We start from the raw sequence: 17,879 nt of genomic DNA, 5'->3' as shown, positions 1-17,879 counted from the left end.
GATGTCGTTGGTGGCTCAAAAGAAGTCTCATTTTATCATACTGGAACTGATGGTTGGTGTTACAGTGTAATGGTCGGAAGGGAAGATATATTGGAAATTCAGGAACTCAAAGAAGAGTTTGACGCTTTGAAAGTAGTTGATGCCTTTAAAGTAATTGATGCTGGATCGTTTGTTAGATTGCCGCCAAAGGCAATTGGGAGTTTACCTCAGATAGTGTCACTTAGAAAAAATAATGATTAAGAGGCGATGTTGGGATTGAGGATAATACATTAAGGGTTCATAAAAGTCAAACTTAAAAAAATAAGGTAATTGAAGGTGATGATGAGTGGATGAAATGGTGTCAAAGTGAACTGATGACAGCAGTAGGCTGTGCAAACAAGAAGAAAACGGCGCATATTCTCTCAACTTGTCCTTTTCATTCATTCATTTCATCTTAGGTTTACAAGTTGGAGAAAACTCCCAATAAATAGCACATGCTAGCCACTAAAATGCTGCCACCTTGCTCTTAGGAAAATGCCTAGAAATTACCTCATTCTAACGGTACAAAAGGACATATTACAGCTAGGCAAATCAGCTTAGGATCATGTGCTAACATTACAATATTGTACTATTCTAATGGGCCTTAGAGTACTATACTATTGCTGCTGATATTGAGGAATAACATCTCTTTCAACACTCCCCCTCAAGCTGAGAGTGGTTGCTGACTCCCAGCTTGGAGAGGATCAGATTATGCTGATAGGTAGGTAACACCTTAGTGAAGATATCAGCCAGTTGTTCCGAAGAAGCAATATAGGAGGGCTTGATCTCACCTGCTAGTGCCTTGTCTCTGATGAAATGGCAATCAATTTCAACGTGCTTGGTCTTTTCATGATGCACAGGATTAGCAGCAATTGCAATGGCAGCTTGATTGTCACAAAGAATGGGAGTGGTCCCAACAGACTTTATCCCCAAGTCTTTGAGTAATTGCTTCAACCACATGACTTCACATACTGTGATAGCCATTGACCTGTATTCTGCTTCAGCAGTAGACCTAGCCACAACACTTTGCCTCTTTGCTTTCCAAGAAATAGGTGAGTTTCCTAGCAAAATGCAGAAACCTGATGTGGATCTCCTAGTGTTTGGACACCCTGCCCAGTCACTATCACAATATGCAGTTAGTTTTGCTTCAGAATGAGCAGCTAACAGTATTCCCTGCTCAATACTCCCTGATAGATATCTTAGCACTCTTTTAGCTGCTTGTAGATGGACAGAAGTAGGATTGTGCATGAATTGACTTAAGACATGTACTGTGTATGCAATATCAGGTCTGGTGATTGTTAAGTAGATCAACTTCCCAACTAGCCTTTGATATTCTTCAGGATCATTGAGAGGAGTACCTGCTGACATTGTAAGTTTTACATGAGTGTCCATGGGCAGTCTGAGTGGTTTGCAATCAATCAATCCATACTGGCTCAGTAGGTCAGCTGTGTATTTTCTTTGAGACAGAAAGATTCCCTTTGTGGTTCTGTCAGCTTCAATGCCTAGAAAATATCTTAATTCCCCCATGTCTTTCATATGAAATTGAGAGCCAAGCATTCTTTTTGCTTCTATGATGGCACTCAGTGTATTTCCAGTTACAATCAAATCATCCACATACACCAAAATTGCCACAAAGTCACCTTGATCTGTTTTTGTAAACAAAGAGTAATCTGTTTTAGACTGAGTGAAGTTGTGTTGCAGCAAAGCAGAGCTAAGTTTGGCAAACCATTGCCTAGGTGCTTGTTTTAAACCATAGAGAGCCTTCAACAATCTACATACCAGAGTTGGTTTGGCTTTTGTACTTGGCAACTCCCCCTCAAATTTATTTGCAAACCTAAATCCTTTCCCTGTATATCCAGGAGGGAGTTTCATGAACACAACTTCTTCTAGGTCACCATGCAAGAATGCATTCTTCACATCCATTTGATGTACATGCCAGCCTTCAAGTGCAGCAACAGCTAGTAATGAACTCACAGTTGACAGTTTAGCCACTGGAGCAAATGTTTCTCCATAATCAATCCCATGTTGTTGTCTGTTTCCCATGATTACCAATCTAGACTTATGTTTGTCCAACCCACCATCAGCATGATACTTGGTCTTGTATATCCATTTTGACCCAATGGCAATTTTGCCTGGTGGAAGAGTAGTGATCTCCCATGTATTGTTGCTTTCCAGAGCATCTAACTCCTCATTCATTGCTTGAAGCCAGTGAGTTTCCTTCACAGCATCTCTAAACAAAACTGGATCACTTTGAGGTGCCAAGTGACTCATAAGACAGTAATATTGATGACTAACACTGACATGTGTCTTGTCTTGTATTTCAGCTGGACAAGAGCTTGTTGTCATGTTAGTTATATGGTAGTCTGAATGCCAAGATGGAGACTTGTGACCTCTTTGTGACCTTCTAACATTTGAGGTTTTATGAGGTGAAGGTTGAGATTGAGATTGGGTTTGTGTTTGAGGTTCAGGTTCAGGTTGAGTTTGGGGTTGAAAATGGGTTTGTGTTTGAGGGTGAGTTTCAGGAGGTTGATGTTCCATTTGAACTGCCATATGATCATCAGTATCAATCCATGTATGAGTATTGGCTGGGTGTTGGTTGGGGGTTTTTTGTGGTTGAGAACTGGTGGAATGGAATATGTGGTAAGGGTAGATTGTTTCATAGAATCTGACATCCCTAGAAACAAATGTCAGATGTGTGAGAAGGTTATACAGCCTATATCCCTTCTGAGTGTGAGGATATCCCAGAAAAAGACATGGCACACCCCTAGCTTGAAGTTTATCAGTTGTTCTGCTAGGATTGCTAGCCATGGCCAGACACCCAAATGCTTTCATCTGGCTATATTTGGGTTTTTCTTTGTGTAAAACTTCATATGGACTCTTATGGTCAAGAATCTGACTTGGCAGTCTGTTAGTGATGTATGTTGCAGTCAGCACACAATCACCCCAGAAATGTAAGGGCAAGCCAGCTTGAAATCTCAAAGCTCTTGACATTTCAAGAATGTTTCTATGCTTTCTTTCAGCTCTACCATTCTGTTGAGGTCTGTCAACACACGAGGTTTGATGAACAATCCCCAATTTGTCAAAGAAGGGCCTGCACTGTCTATCATCGAATTCTAGAGCATTGTCAGACCTTATGATCTTGACACTCTTCTCAAACTGAGTTTTGGCCATATTTACAAAGCTTTCAATGGCTTCATAAGCATCACACTTCTGCTTGAGTAAATTTACCCAAGTTACCCTACTGTGATCATCAACCATAGTGAGAAAGTATCTAAAGTTCTTCCTTGTAGGTACTTTATAAGGACCCTATATGTCTATGTGCAGGAGTTCAAACACTCTCTTGGCTTTTGATTCACTCACAGTATAAGGCAATTTGGTGAATTTTGCCATAGGACATGTCAAGCATACTTCAGTTGAATTGTTCTTTGGACATTTAAGTCCTTCGATTTTCTCAATTTTAGACATTGGTGCATGACCTAGTCTATGATGCCACAAAGTCATCTTACTTAAAACTGGAACATCTGTAACAACACTGGGTACTTCACTACAACTGCTAGCTTCCATTGCAGCTTTGTTCTTACTCTGTGTTGTTCCTGTAATCTGGTTTTTAACCTTTTGCAATACCACCTCAAGTTTTTCATTCATTAGATAGTATAGACCATTTCTAGCTTGACCTACAGCCCTTACTCTACCATTCTTTACTTCTTGAATGATACAAAAACCAGAATGAAAAGATACTTGGCAGTTCATATCTTGAGACAACTTATTCACAGAAATCAGGTTGTGTTTGAAACTAGGCACATATAACACATGTTTAAGGCTTAAATCATTTTCAAGTTTTACATTTCCAGTGTGTGTGATGCTTGAGGTTTGACCAGTTGGGAGATTGATGTGAGGACTATTCTTGCTTACACAAACATCAAGCAAACAATCAAGACTACCAGTCATGTGGTCAGAAGCACCAGAATCAATTATCCACTCTTTATCTATGCTTTTCACATAATTACAAGATACCATACCTACATAGTTCATCTCCATCTCCTCATCTGTGTCAGAACCTCCACATTTTGATGGTGTTGGAAGAAGTTTCAGCAGCTGCTCAATTTGTTGAGCTGAGATTGTTGGCATTGTTGTCCCTTCACAGTTGCTAGAGACATTTGCAGCTGTTTTGGGCTTGGGTTTGTTCCATTTGCCTTGCTGATAACTCTTTCCCTTTCCCTTATAGTTGCCTTGGTTTTGTGTAGATTTCCCACTAGCAGACTTTGGATGCCAAGGTGGGAATCCTACAACAAACCAACACTTATCAGTTGAATGACCTGCTTTTCCACAGGTACTGCAGCTTGCTCCCTCACTGGACCCTTTACTGAACATGGCCAAACTTTCATGTTCTTCCTTCATTTGGCCTAAGACAAGCCTCTGAGATTCTTCTTGCTCTAGGAAGCTGCAAGCTACTTCCACAGTTGGCAGAGGAGTAGTCATCAACAACTGACTCCTTTGAGCTCCATAGACATCTTCGAGTTCATTTAGAAACAGGAACAACTTATGTTCTTCCATTTGCTGGTTCAGAGATCTAATGAAAGCATTAATCTCTGTTGTCATTGTTGTAATTGGAGGCAAGAAGTTCAAAGACTCCAATTCTTCCCACAATCCTCTCATGTGAGTGTAGTAGTCACTGATAGACTTATTCCCTTGTTTCATCTCATACAGCTCTTTGTTTAGCTTGTATTTTCTTGATCCATTTGTGAGTGCAAACCTCTGGTCCAGTTGTTTCCAGATTTGTTCTGCATTGTTCACAAACATAATAGATTTTTTGATTGATTCAGTCACTGACTGCATGATCCAGGAGATGATCATGCTGTTACAAGTGTCCCATGCTTCTGCTTTCACTACATCTGTTTCATCCTTTTTCACTGCACCAGTAACAAAGCCTAGCTTCCTTTTAGAGCTTAAAGCTATTTCCATGGATCTTTTCCATGATCTGTAGTTTCCAGACCCTTGGAGTTTCTCAACACTCATAAAATTGCTTCCATCAGATGGATGCAAATATAGGGGGCTGGTTACTTCTATTATCGACATTATGAGTATTTTTTGAAAGGATTTAAGAAGAACAAACACTAAGGACAGATTTGTTTACCTAATGGCTGAAAGAAAAATGGCTGTTCAGTAAAAAGATTGGATTTTTACCAACCTGGCTCTGATACCATGATGACAGCAGTAGGCTGTGCAAACAAGAAGAAAACGGCGCATATTCTCTCAACTTGTCCTTTTCATTCATTCATTTCATCTTAGGTTTACAAGTTGGAGAAAACTCCCAATAAATAGCACATGCTAGCCACTAAAATGCTGCCACCTTGCTCTTAGGAAAATGCCTAGAAATTACCTCATTCTAACGGTACAAAAGGACATATTACAGCTAGGCAAATCAGCTTAGGATCATGTGCTAACATTACAATATTGTACTATTCTAATGGGCCTTAGAGTACTATACTATTGCTGCTGATATTGAGGAATAACATCTCTTTCAACATGAACAAGCTAGTGTTGGCAAGAGAAGATAAAAATTAAAATATAACAATTGACCCCGGCCCCTTGCACATTGATTTTATTCGTTTTCATGTACCACTGAAAATATTCTTAAAATAACGCGCAAACACAAGTGTTGTGAGTATTGAAAAATGAGGGAGTATATACTAAGTACATCATTTTAGATTGATCTTTACGTTTTCCGTTTATTCCATTTCATAATGTTATTTATATTGCGTTTTATGTTACCTTTGTGTAGGGAATCTCAAGAGAGTGGATTGGTTGCTGCAGCAGCAAGTGAACCAGTGGAAAATAAGTTCGAATGGAACTGTACATTGTTCAGACCCCTAGTGTTTGATGCCATTGATGGTTCAAAAGAGGTTTCATTCTATCATATTGGAATTGATGGTTGGGGTTACAGTGTGATGATCAGAAGAGAAGATATATTGGAAATTCAGAGATTCCAAAACGAATTTGAAGATTCGAAATTTAGTGCTTTGATAGTAGTTGATGCTGGATCGATAGTAAGACTGCCAAAGCGCGTTTCATTCAAAGGCGATAACGATAAGTACTTGCGTGCTTGGTGGCAAGATGAACATCAATACAATTCATTTTCAAGTGACAAAAACCAGAACCAGAACCAGAACCAGAACCAGAACCTTCTCTGAATCATATCCAAAGATGCAGCCAATTAGCATAGTAATTCATGAGTTTCGTCAGGAATTGATTTTTATGATTGTTGTCATTATTGTTTCACCTTGTTGTTTCTGTGTGTTTTCGGCTCTTTTTAAATGGTGTTATAACCACACTCTTACTCTTTTTTAACAAGGGACTTGCCATGATTCGTGAGTTTCACTTTGTAATGTATCTTTTTCTTCACTTTCAATTTATTTGGTGATTATATGCTTATTTTTAACCCATTTTACTATTTTATTTAGGTCCTCTATCAGATTATGTCAAATAAAGTACTCTGTGACTTGGTCACTTGGATCGAGTTAGTTTTGCCAAATTGTTATACACATTAGCGTTAAGCACGTGCGAATGTGCGATACACTGAATACTATTAATATATTAAATAAATAATTGTTACCCTGTTAGCTGGTTAATTTCTTACCAATAGTTGTATTTTTTTTTTTAATCAAGTAGTCACTACAATCAAGTAGTATAAGATCAAAGAGGGTGAAAAATGTCGCCCTCTTTGATATACAATGGTTAAATTAAATTAACTTTATTAGTGGATTAATTGGCTGAAATATGTAGTATAGTAACAATTTGAATCAAATTGTTAGAAATTTAGGCCTGTAGTAATTGACAACCTTTAACAACATAGTAAAAATTAACAAAGTCTTTAACAACGGAGGTAGAGAGTAATTGACAAATTTTATACAAATTGAAAGATTAATAGTTATATATGAGTGGAAGTTCAAAAATATTAAGATTATTATTAGCATTAATATTCATAACTTCATCTCCCATCATTCAAAGGCACCAATTGCACAACTCTACTTTGGTTGTTCAATGAGTCGTTCATGTTGTCAACGCCATAGCCGCCATTGTTGAAAACATGTGTCTCACCAAGAAGATATTCCCCCTCCTCTTGAAGTAGTAATCCATTGTTCGACGACGATGACCATGGATGAGTAGTACTCATTCCTAAAATCCTATCTAGTTCTCTTGCAACCTCCTTCATAGTAGGACGATCTTCCCCTTTCAGTTTCAGACACCTTCTAGCAAGATTCGCAACTTCCTTAAACTGCTCAATTGCTCCATCATTATCACTCACTATTTTGTCATCAAGGATTTCAAACAATCGATCTTCTTTAAGCTTCCTAAGAAAGCATACGGCAAGGCTTCTCTCATTCTCGGGCTTAGCGTAAGAAATCGCCTTTTCTCTGGTTAGAAGTTCGACTAGAACAACACCAAAACTATAAACATCGCTCTTATCAGTTAGCTCACCGGTTTGCATGTACTCTGGATCAAGATAACCACATGTTCCTTGGACCATTGTTCCTAATTGTTCTTGATCTACTGGTGCTAACTTAGAAGCTCCAAAATCAGCGACTTTAGCTGTGAATTTATCATCCAAAAGTATGTTTGCCGACTTAATATCTCTATGAATTATCGGTATAGAAATTGTAGTGTGCAAATAGGCCAACACCTCTGCAACTTCTGCCGCAATTCTTAGACGAACATCCCAAATAAAAACATTATTATGCATTTTTTCTTCACTGTGCAAATGGTCATGCAATGTACCATTGCTTATGAATTCATAAACGAGTAACGGTACCTCTGTTTCCAAACAACAACCCAAGAGTTTCACCACATTTTTGTTGTTGATTTGAGACAAGGCAACAATTTCATTGATAAATTGCTCAACTTGGCCTGGATCCACTTTGAGAGATCTTTTGATTGCAACTATTTGGTTGTTTGGTAATAATCCTTTGTAAACCATCCCAAAACCTCCTCGACCAATGATGCTATTCTCGCTATAATTATCAGTTGCCTTCTTAAGTTCTTCAATTGCAAACATTTTAACTGTATTGCCAACTGATACATCCCGTTCTGATAGTTTTTGATGCAATATATGACCACCATTTTGAAGAAAGAATGTTTCTTTCATTTTTTTGAGCTTTTGATTTCCATGTTGCCAATGGAACCAAAATCCAACCAACAAAGAAACAATAATGCCGCCACCAACACCTACACGTACAATGATAATTAACCATAATACTCATATTATATCCATAATTATTAGAAGATTTGATTCATGTCCTAGAATAGAAGGAAATAGGCAATGATAATGGTTGTGTACATGACCAAATGCAAAACTTCATTATTAAACTCGACCCGGAAATAATGGTTCTTGAATAATATATTGTGACATGAAACCCGATTTTATCTGAACGAGAATAATAATGGGTCAAAATTCAACCGAATCCGTTTTTGATCCTATCAAGTTGTATTTGTAATTAATAAATGAGATTATGAGAAACTTTAAGCACAATAAACACGTTTATTGTTGTTATTGTTGGGGTGTATTACGACTTTGATTTGAATCATAGGTCATTTTATAGTTCAATTTGACTAAGTATAAGGTAGTGATTGATAATTTGTTAATTTGTTCGCATATTAATTTTGTACTATCCCGGTTTCAAAAAATATTTTTTACACTCTTGGTTATAATCCCTTTTTTTTTTTTTTTAACATCATGTTTTATACTATTATTGGACATGAAAATGTATCATCTTACCCCCCTATCTACCATACAAAGTTTACATCTTTGCACTCACTTTCTCTTCCTTTATTCTTCTTTTTCTTACACTCACCCACTTTTTTACATTCTATGATCTTACTTTATCCATATTTTATCATACTCATCGATCCACCTTTCCACACACTTAATCTCATTCCTCTTAATATTTGTTCAATTACTAATTATAAATTTCATTATGAAACGACAGGATTAACATGAGAAAATCAAGTACTTGACTATTAGACCTGTCAAAAATCGACCTAATTCAAAACAAGACCCGGAATGGACCAGGAAACAATGGGACTTGAACAAAAATTTTGACAAGAACAACCCGAAAAATAATGGGTCAAAACACTATAGAATCCGTTTTGACCTAACCGATTGAAACCATTGATTTATATTAAATAAATGAGACTATATATGAGGTACTTTAAGCACAATAAACACACGATCGTTGTTATAGTGTTATTATTATTGGGTGTATTATGATTTTGGTCTGAATTATGCATGAACAAATAAACTCAAACTCAAAGTCAAACTCAAACTCAAAAGCGATGGACCCGGATTAACCCAAATCCGAAAGTACGGAGTAATTTATTATAACCCGACCCAATCGACCGACCCGTTTAATATATCCATAGAAATGACATAAGTATGGCCCAGACCGCACTTTGACCTTTCCTGTTTCATTCAGTTAGACGTGATGAATATTTCATTCGGATTCTTAAACGTTTAATAAATAATCCAAACAAGATGACAAAGTATTTTTTACGTAGTAGAAGTTTAGATGTATGCAAGATTCAGCAAGAATGTAAATTAATTAAATAGGTTCCGTTCCACACAAAAAAATGTTGACCCTGTCAAATGTCAATGTAATACTACGTAAGAAGTTTCAGAAAATCAGCAGTCAGCAGATGGGTAGAAAATTTATAGGAGGACTAACATCAGCCTCCTTTACGCGCAATTTGGATGGTGCAGGCATGTGCACGTAGCTCTAGGTGTACCGGGATTAAAACGACCAACATTAAACCCAAAACGCGCGTTTTCATTAAATTTCCAGAAAAAAAGAACAATGCCCTTGAACAAAAGAACACCCCTGAACAAAAGAACATTAAAGGCTCTGTTCTTTTCAGTTATGTTTATCGCGTTTTTATTTGATTTTTGTTATTTTTGCGATATATATTCTTCTGGGTTTTATGTTTTGAATTCAAACTGTGAAGAGGAGAGAGAAAGTCTAGGTTTTCTAAAATGGGTTTTAGAGAGAGAAATTAATGAAAATCCCCAAAAATTCGTTGATTTTTCTGCTTCAACATCAAATTAAATTGATTCTTCTTCTTCAAATCTGAATTCTACAGCTGATAATCAGATTTTGGGAGGTAAATTTTCAATTTTGTAATAACAAATGGCATGTTTTGATGATTTTGATTTTGTAATAGTTGTGTTTTTGATGATTTTGACTATTTTGATTTTGTAATAATCGTGTTTTGATGAATTTGATGATTTTAATGAATCAAATTATGTAATAACACGCTGATTTCGTTGAAATCGTTGATTTTGAAGATTTTGATTATGTAATTACGATTTTTTCCAGAAAAGAACAGTTTTACGTATTAAAAGAACATATGCTCGAATGAAAAGAACAGTTACATTATGCTCGTATTAAAAGAACAGTTTCATTATAGTAGAAAAATAGACCATTTGCGTTTCATAATTTGTTCTTTTATTTTATTGTGTTCTTCTTTTTTATTATTTTCAATTTTATTTGCATTTCATAACTTGTTCTTTTTATTTTATTGTGTTATTTTTCTTGTTACTTTTTATTTATCCTTTGTTATTTTGATTGCGTTCTTTTTCTTGTTTTTATACATATTAACCTATTATTTTTTCAGATATTATGAATAATGTGCTTGATAATTCATAACAGAATGATGAAAATGATGATTCCGAATCATATGTTATTGTGGGACAAAGTACTTGACTTGTTCTTTTAGTCTCTATATTTGTTCTTTAAGACTTTTCATTTGTTCTTTTCATAATACTCTGTTAAAAGAACAAAATAAAAACACGTGCGCGGTTTTCATTATGCACTCCTTTAACAATTTTTCTTTTCTCCTTCTCTGTTCTTCAATTCTTTGATTCTACTTCCTATTTGTTCATTTTCTATTTTTCAGCAACTATATATATAATAATTGTACTTATGAGTCATAACCATTAGTCATTTTAGAAATACATTTTAGAGAGAGAGAGAGAGGGGAGAGAATTTATATTCTCTCAACATAAGAGAGATTTTTCGAGAGAGAAAGAGTGAGATGGTAAATGAAAGAGTAAAAAAATACATTTTCTCCTTATTCTCTCTCTAAAATTCCTTCTGAATGTTTTTCGTTTGTTGAAAATGAGTGAATTAAGAAAAACACTAGTTCAATGTTGATGCTCTGATAAATGTTGATCAAGTGTTTAAGGTACGCTTCCTTGTTTTTTCATCTAATGTTCTTTTCGGATTGTTATGTTTTTTTTCAAAACTTTATTTTTACTGTGTCATCAACATAGTTTGTTCTTTTATATCAACGTACATAGATTGTTAAAAAAGAACATATTATGGTTTGAAAAGAACAAATAACACTTAAAAAATAACATAGTCTGATTCGTGGTAAAAGAACAAATATACTTTTTTTTAAAAATATAGATTTAGTTTTAAGTGCATCAAAAAATCGTCGTTTTGTCTTTTTAATTAGAACATAAAATCGTTTGAATAGAACAAATAACACTTAATAAAAGAACATAGATCTTATGTGTGGGATAAAAACAAAAATACATTTAAATAAAAATATAGATCTAGTTTTAAGTGCATCAAAGTATCGTCGTTTTCGTCTTTTTAATTAGAACACTAATTGGTTTGATAAGAACAAATACAACTAATAAAAGAACATAGATTTGTTGTTCTTTTCGTCCCTTTCATTCTGTTCTTTTGTTTGGTAAGGAAAAAGAAAATGATGTTCTTTTTTCATGTGTTCTGTTCTTTTTTCCTTTTTTATTGTGGTTTTTTTTTTTGAGTTTTTGTTATTTTATTTTTCTTCTAATTTTGTTCTTTGTGTTTTGTAAAAAAGTTGTTGTTCTTTTTTATAATTATTTTGTGTTCTTTTTAATTTTTTTTACAGTTTTTTAATTTTTAATAATATTATCGATAATATGTATTTTTTTTTTGTTTTTCTATTGCATTTTCACACGATGTTCTTTTTGAAAAATAGTTGTTCTTTTTATAGTTATCAGGAGAGAGAATATGTTATTTTTATTTTTGTACATTTTCTTTAGTTTTTTGACATTAGTGTTCTTTTCAGGTTTAGTTAATGTTCTTTTTGTTTACTCTAGTTCTTTCTGTTTAGTTTTTTTATGTTCTTTTTCGTTTTTTTGTTTTTTGCGTTTTCTTTTAATGTTTTTGCGTTTTGGTGCAGGTGCACGTAGATCTACGTGCAGGCCCCTGCACCATCCACGCGTTGTCCTTTACGTACATTGATATTGTACGTATCGTTGTGTGAAACCATTGGATTCTGCAATGAAACATCCACTATGGGAATGGAGATCATAAAGATACGATGAAAGATATACTTTTTTTTTTCTTAAAGATTGTCTCATTTGACTTTTTAATTATAATCTTTCAGATAAGGCTTAAAATGTAAATAGTTCTAATTTTACACTTGAATTGTTTTTATAAAAAGTTGATATTTTATGAATATATATTGAAAAAAAGGTAACAATATCCCATATTACTGTATTTTTTTTCTAAAGTAATGAGAATTCATAGTTGACATTTTTAAATTTGGCCAAAAAAATTACTCCCTCTGTCTCATAATTATAGTCTCGTTTGACCAAAAATACGAGATTTTAAGAAAATATAAAATATAGTACATGGAAAAGTGGATTAAAGTACAAATGATGATTGAGTTACATGAAAAAGTGGAAACAAATACGGAGTACATGTGAAAGAAAATATAGTAAATAGGAAAGTGGAATATAGTACATGAGTGGATTTTTCAATGCATTTTTAATTAATATAGTACATGAGAAAGTGAGGACCTTAATAGCAAAAATTAGTAACAGGACTATAAATTTGAGACGCCCGATTTAGAAAACAGAACTATACTTTTGGGACGGAGGGAGTAGTAAAATAATGAGGTAATCTTTAACTAGATTAACTTGTTCATAAAGAAAATCATATTGATGTTTAGTTATCTACACTAGTGTAATCTATCACATTTAGGCTAGTTAAAAAAAAAGTTGAACTAAAATGTTATACTTTTACAAAATACTACGTAGGGTGCGTTATGTTCACCTTAAAAAAAATAAGTTTCAGTTCCAATAAGTTCAGATAAATTCAGATGAGTTCAGATAAGTTTCAATAAGTTCAGATAAGTCCAGATAAGTTCCAATAAATTCCGATAAGTTCAGATAAGTTCAGATAAGTTCCGATAAGTTCCGATAATTTCAGATAAGTTTCAATAAGTTCCAATATTAGTTCAGATAAGTTTCAATAAGTTCCAATATTAATAATAATATTTTAATTTTTTATTTTTTATTTATTTTTTATTATTAATTATTAATTATTAATTATTAATTATTAATTATTAATTATTAATTATTAATTATTAATTATTAATTATTAATTATTAATTATTAATTATTAATTATTAATTATTAATTATTAATTATTAATTATTAATTATTAATTATTAAGTTTAGATAAGTTCAGATAAGTTCCAATAAGTTCAGATAAGTTCAAATAAGTTTAGATAAGTTCAGATAAGTTCCAATAAGTTCAGATCAGATAAGTTCAGATCAGATAAGTTCAGATAAGGTCAGATAAGTTCAGATGATTGAATAATTTGGCAAGAAATAGGAAGAAGAAAATAGAAGCCTTGGATACTGACCAACGATGATTTTAATTGACAGCAACAATTTCTTCGGTGTTCCATCAATGACAATACAAGGATCGTTCACGGTAGCCTTGCCACGGTAGCCTTTTCGGCATGTACAAGTATAATATCCAGGAATGTTGTCACAATACTCGTTATTTCCACAAGGATTATTCACGCATTCATTAATATCTGTATATATAAACGGAACAAAGAATTAGCTACAATATAAATATGATTTCGTATGTTTTTCATGAATTAAGTTTAAACAAACTACTAGACATCCAAATTTTTTATCATCAGAAGCTTAAAATTAAGTGTTACAGTCCATTATAAGATTATCCACATCGGTCGTATGGGTGGTTGATGTGGGATTTATATAGGATCATAGGTTCTCCTCCTCTTGAGCTAGCTTTTAGGAATGGTTCTCCTGTGGTCCTGTATCAATGGTATAAGAGCCGGCCACCGGTGCTCGTCCGGGACTAAGAACCTTCTCTCTCCAAAATATGGTTTATATACCTGGGTGCACATGGGTGTATAATTCAAATTGTGTTCTCTCTCTGCCTAGCAAAAAAACCTGCCACATGAGGGCATTTGGCTGCAAAAAGGGGTGGTATATTACGGCCCATTTTAAAGTTATGGGGCTTACGTCCCACATCGGTCATATAAGTGACTGATGTGTGATTTATAGGATTATGAACTCTCCTCCCCTTGAACTAGCTTTTAGGATGGTTCTCCCGTGATCCTGTATCATTAAGCATGATAAATTAGGTAGAAGTGAAAGTTAGATTACCTTGACAATCATTAAGGTAAGGATTACCATAAAACCCAGGGTTGCACTGACAGCGGTATCCCCATTGGCCGGACAAGCCATCAACACAGCTTGTCTTTTTTTGCTGTGTCACAATCTTTTGTTCCAATAGACCAATTATAGACCATTGGATACAACAAATTACTACTATTCTCGAAATAGGTTACATTTCGCGTGAGAATGGACTTAATAGAGAAGTGATTTTCGTTTTCAATTTGATCCTTAGCTACCACAAATGCAACACTACACGGGTTAAACCTTTGCACCTCGGCGTGGTTTGAGATACTCGTAGTCTGTAATGTAATATTGGTTACTCCATCTGGAATTGAGGCTAGACAACAGCCAATTCCGGTGCATTCATCCCTCACATCGGCTTGTTCGGTGCACCCGGTTACACAACCCGAAGTAAACTCGTTAGTATTATTCATCCTTGTACCAGAGAATAATGCAATGCTGTCGCAACCAATGGCACCAGCAATATTTTGGGTGGTCGAAAGCGCAAATCTTACTACACTGATCCAAGATGTAAAGTTTCTAGTCTCCACACCATACCCATCATAACAAATGTATGAAATATAGTTACGTATACGGAATTCACCATCTAAAGTAATATTTGTTACCTCGATAGTAGCACCATACGTTGCAACCGGTGGTTCTTTACTATAGTCGCATGTAATATTGTAAAATGCGCCGTCTTTAGGGTGATCATAATGGCACCCATCCCCTATACCGAAAGGGTAAGGGATGGTGACGTTACCGCATTTGTCAGGACAATTAGGACGGGATACCGGTAACGTTGTACCAGTCGTAATGTCGTCTTGGCCTATAATTTGGTGTACTAAAGGAAATATTGCAACAATAATAATGAAACTATGGTAATAACACCAACCAATTTCCCCTTTCAACATAATTTTTTTTTTCGAGAAAGCAGATTGATGAATTAGTGGAAGTGTGTGATTTCAATGTTAATTTAAGAACAACAAGACCTGTGTTTGTGGGGCCTTTACACCGTGTCTCAATTCTCAAGTCAAGGTCTTCGGGTTTAATTAAAGACAAAAATATATATACATGTAAAATAATTCTCAAGTCGTATCTTACTTTTCAAAAATAATACCAAGAAAAATGCTATGTAATTCATCTCCTCTTTTGTGTCATATCGTACTTTTCAAAGAACTATTTTTTATCTCAAGACAAGGTCTTCGGTGAAGTATAAGTAAGGTCATTGTCTAGTTAGCCAAAAACACAAAAATCATAACTATTAAAGAGATCATATTCAAATGATCCGTCTGAAAAGGAGGTAGTCAATGTTAAGATCATTTTTAAACGATTGTAATATCTAATAATACAAAAATTATTAAATGTTTACCTGAAACTTACAACGTCTATTAACCCAAATTTTGTACTATATAAATGCATGTTAACATGAAACTTACAACGTCTATTAACACAAATTTATACTTTATATTAAAAGACGATTCTATAAACGTTTACATGCCACGTGACGCTCTCCCTTAATCCATAAATCAACATTATTATCAATCCACTTTCATTTAAAAGAATGAGTTAAATGGTTTGCATAAGATTCTAACCCGCGATCTTCATTTTCTACACTAAAATGTTATCCAATTGAGCTATGACTTTTTATATGCTATATTTGCAAAATTAATATAAATATAAAGTAGAAAATTTAACTTCTGAAAAAAAATTCAAACATAATTTCATTGAACAATACAAAAAATATAATTTTCATAAGTTAATGGAATGATGCAATACAAAAAATATAATTTCCCTCAATGATATTTTACATGTGACTTTTAAACTTCATGAATGAGGATACTATTCGTTTCCCTCAAAAAGAATACTACAACAACAACAATAACAAAATCTTAGTCCCAAAATGATTTGGGATTCCCTCAAAAAGAATACTATTCTTAAAAAAAGAAAGTTAGACATTACTTGACCATAAAGTGTAATTATTGTCTTATATTCATAAAAGAGGTTCTTAATTAAAAGTTTGTATTGCATCATTCCATGTATTTGGGAATTTTTCTTTAATAAAATATCCTCCGACAAATTATTTTTTACCATCTAGAAAATCGAAAAATTATTTTTTATCATCTAAAAAAAATATTAAAACTGGTTTTTTACCACATGGAAACTAAAAAGTAGATGAAACTTTTATGCGTAGCTACCTAATTCAATTTCTCTCCATTTTTTACACTTCATGTGACCATGCGTGATTTTCTTTTACTTTTTCACCCTTCTCTCTTTATTTCCATAGAATTTTGTCAATTTTATGAATCAAAAGTGGTGAAAAATTATGTGAGTTTATGGAAAACAAGGATGTTGTGGAAGAGAAGAGATTAAATATATGAAACCGTGGAAGAATAGAACATATTAGAAATATTACTGTTATTGTGGCCCCCATATAACATTTTTATATAATTTTCCTATTGTTAAGTGGTAAAAAACAAGTTTTTTTAAAAATTAAGTGGTAAAATACAAGTTTTAGTCTTTCGGGTGGTAAAGAACAATTTTTCAATTTTTTTAGGTGGTAAAAAACAATTTGTCCAATATCCTCATTCATGAAGTTTAAAAGTCAATTGTAAAATATTATTGAGGGAAATTATATTATTGTGTTATTATTCGTCGGCATACACCTCTATTTATATTATAAACTAGATTTTAGCCTATGCGATGCACGGTTTTTATTAGATTTATTTTTTTAATTATTAGAGTGTTTGATTTTGGATGAAATTATATATGCGTAATATTAATAATTAATCAATAAAAATATGTACGTGACACTCGACTTTTTAATTAACAAATTATTTTGAAATCTTATTTTTCATTGTCCGAAACCATTAGATTTCCTAGTGGCACTCTAATATAAGATTAATGTTTGATTTTGGATTAAATTTTATTTTAGATTAGTGTTTGATTTTGGATGATTTTTATTTTAGATTTATTTTTTTAATTATTAGAGTGTTTAATTTTGGATAGAGTTGTATATTTAATAATTAAATAATTAAAATATCTACGTGGCACTCGAATTTTTTAATTCAAAATTAAATTAGAAATCTTATTTTTCATTGGCCGAAACCATTAGTAATCCTACGTGGCACTCTAATAATTCAGCAAATATGTCTCCTATGTGCGATGCACGGTTTATATATTTTAAAATTTAAGTGCAAAGTTAAATTAATTTAGAAAAGAAACATAGAAAAATACATAGTTTTTTTTATTCATTTTCATGCACCACACATAGTTTCATGTTAGGTATAACAAACAGTTATCATCATGTATTATGAGAGATGTCAATTCTCAAGCTGAATCGTTGGACCCGCTAGGTTGGTCCGATCTTTTA

The 17,879-nt window shown here is 33.6% G+C and overlaps 1 pseudogene; it reads right to left on the bottom strand.

Annotated features, from left to right (window-relative positions):
* Positions 1 to 6,844: 6,844 nt before the first annotated feature.
* LOC110795425 (wall-associated receptor kinase 2-like) lies at positions 6,845 to 15,435 on the bottom strand (annotated as a pseudogene).
* Positions 15,436 to 17,879: the final 2,444 nt, after the last annotated feature.

Source organism: Spinacia oleracea, chromosome 2 (assembly GCF_020520425.1).
Source record: "Spinacia oleracea cultivar Varoflay chromosome 2, BTI_SOV_V1, whole genome shotgun sequence".
Classification (NCBI taxonomy): domain Eukaryota; kingdom Viridiplantae; phylum Streptophyta; class Magnoliopsida; order Caryophyllales; family Amaranthaceae; genus Spinacia; species Spinacia oleracea.
The sequence above is the reverse complement of the archived record's forward strand: the minus strand, read 5'-3'. Positions and strand labels throughout refer to the sequence as shown.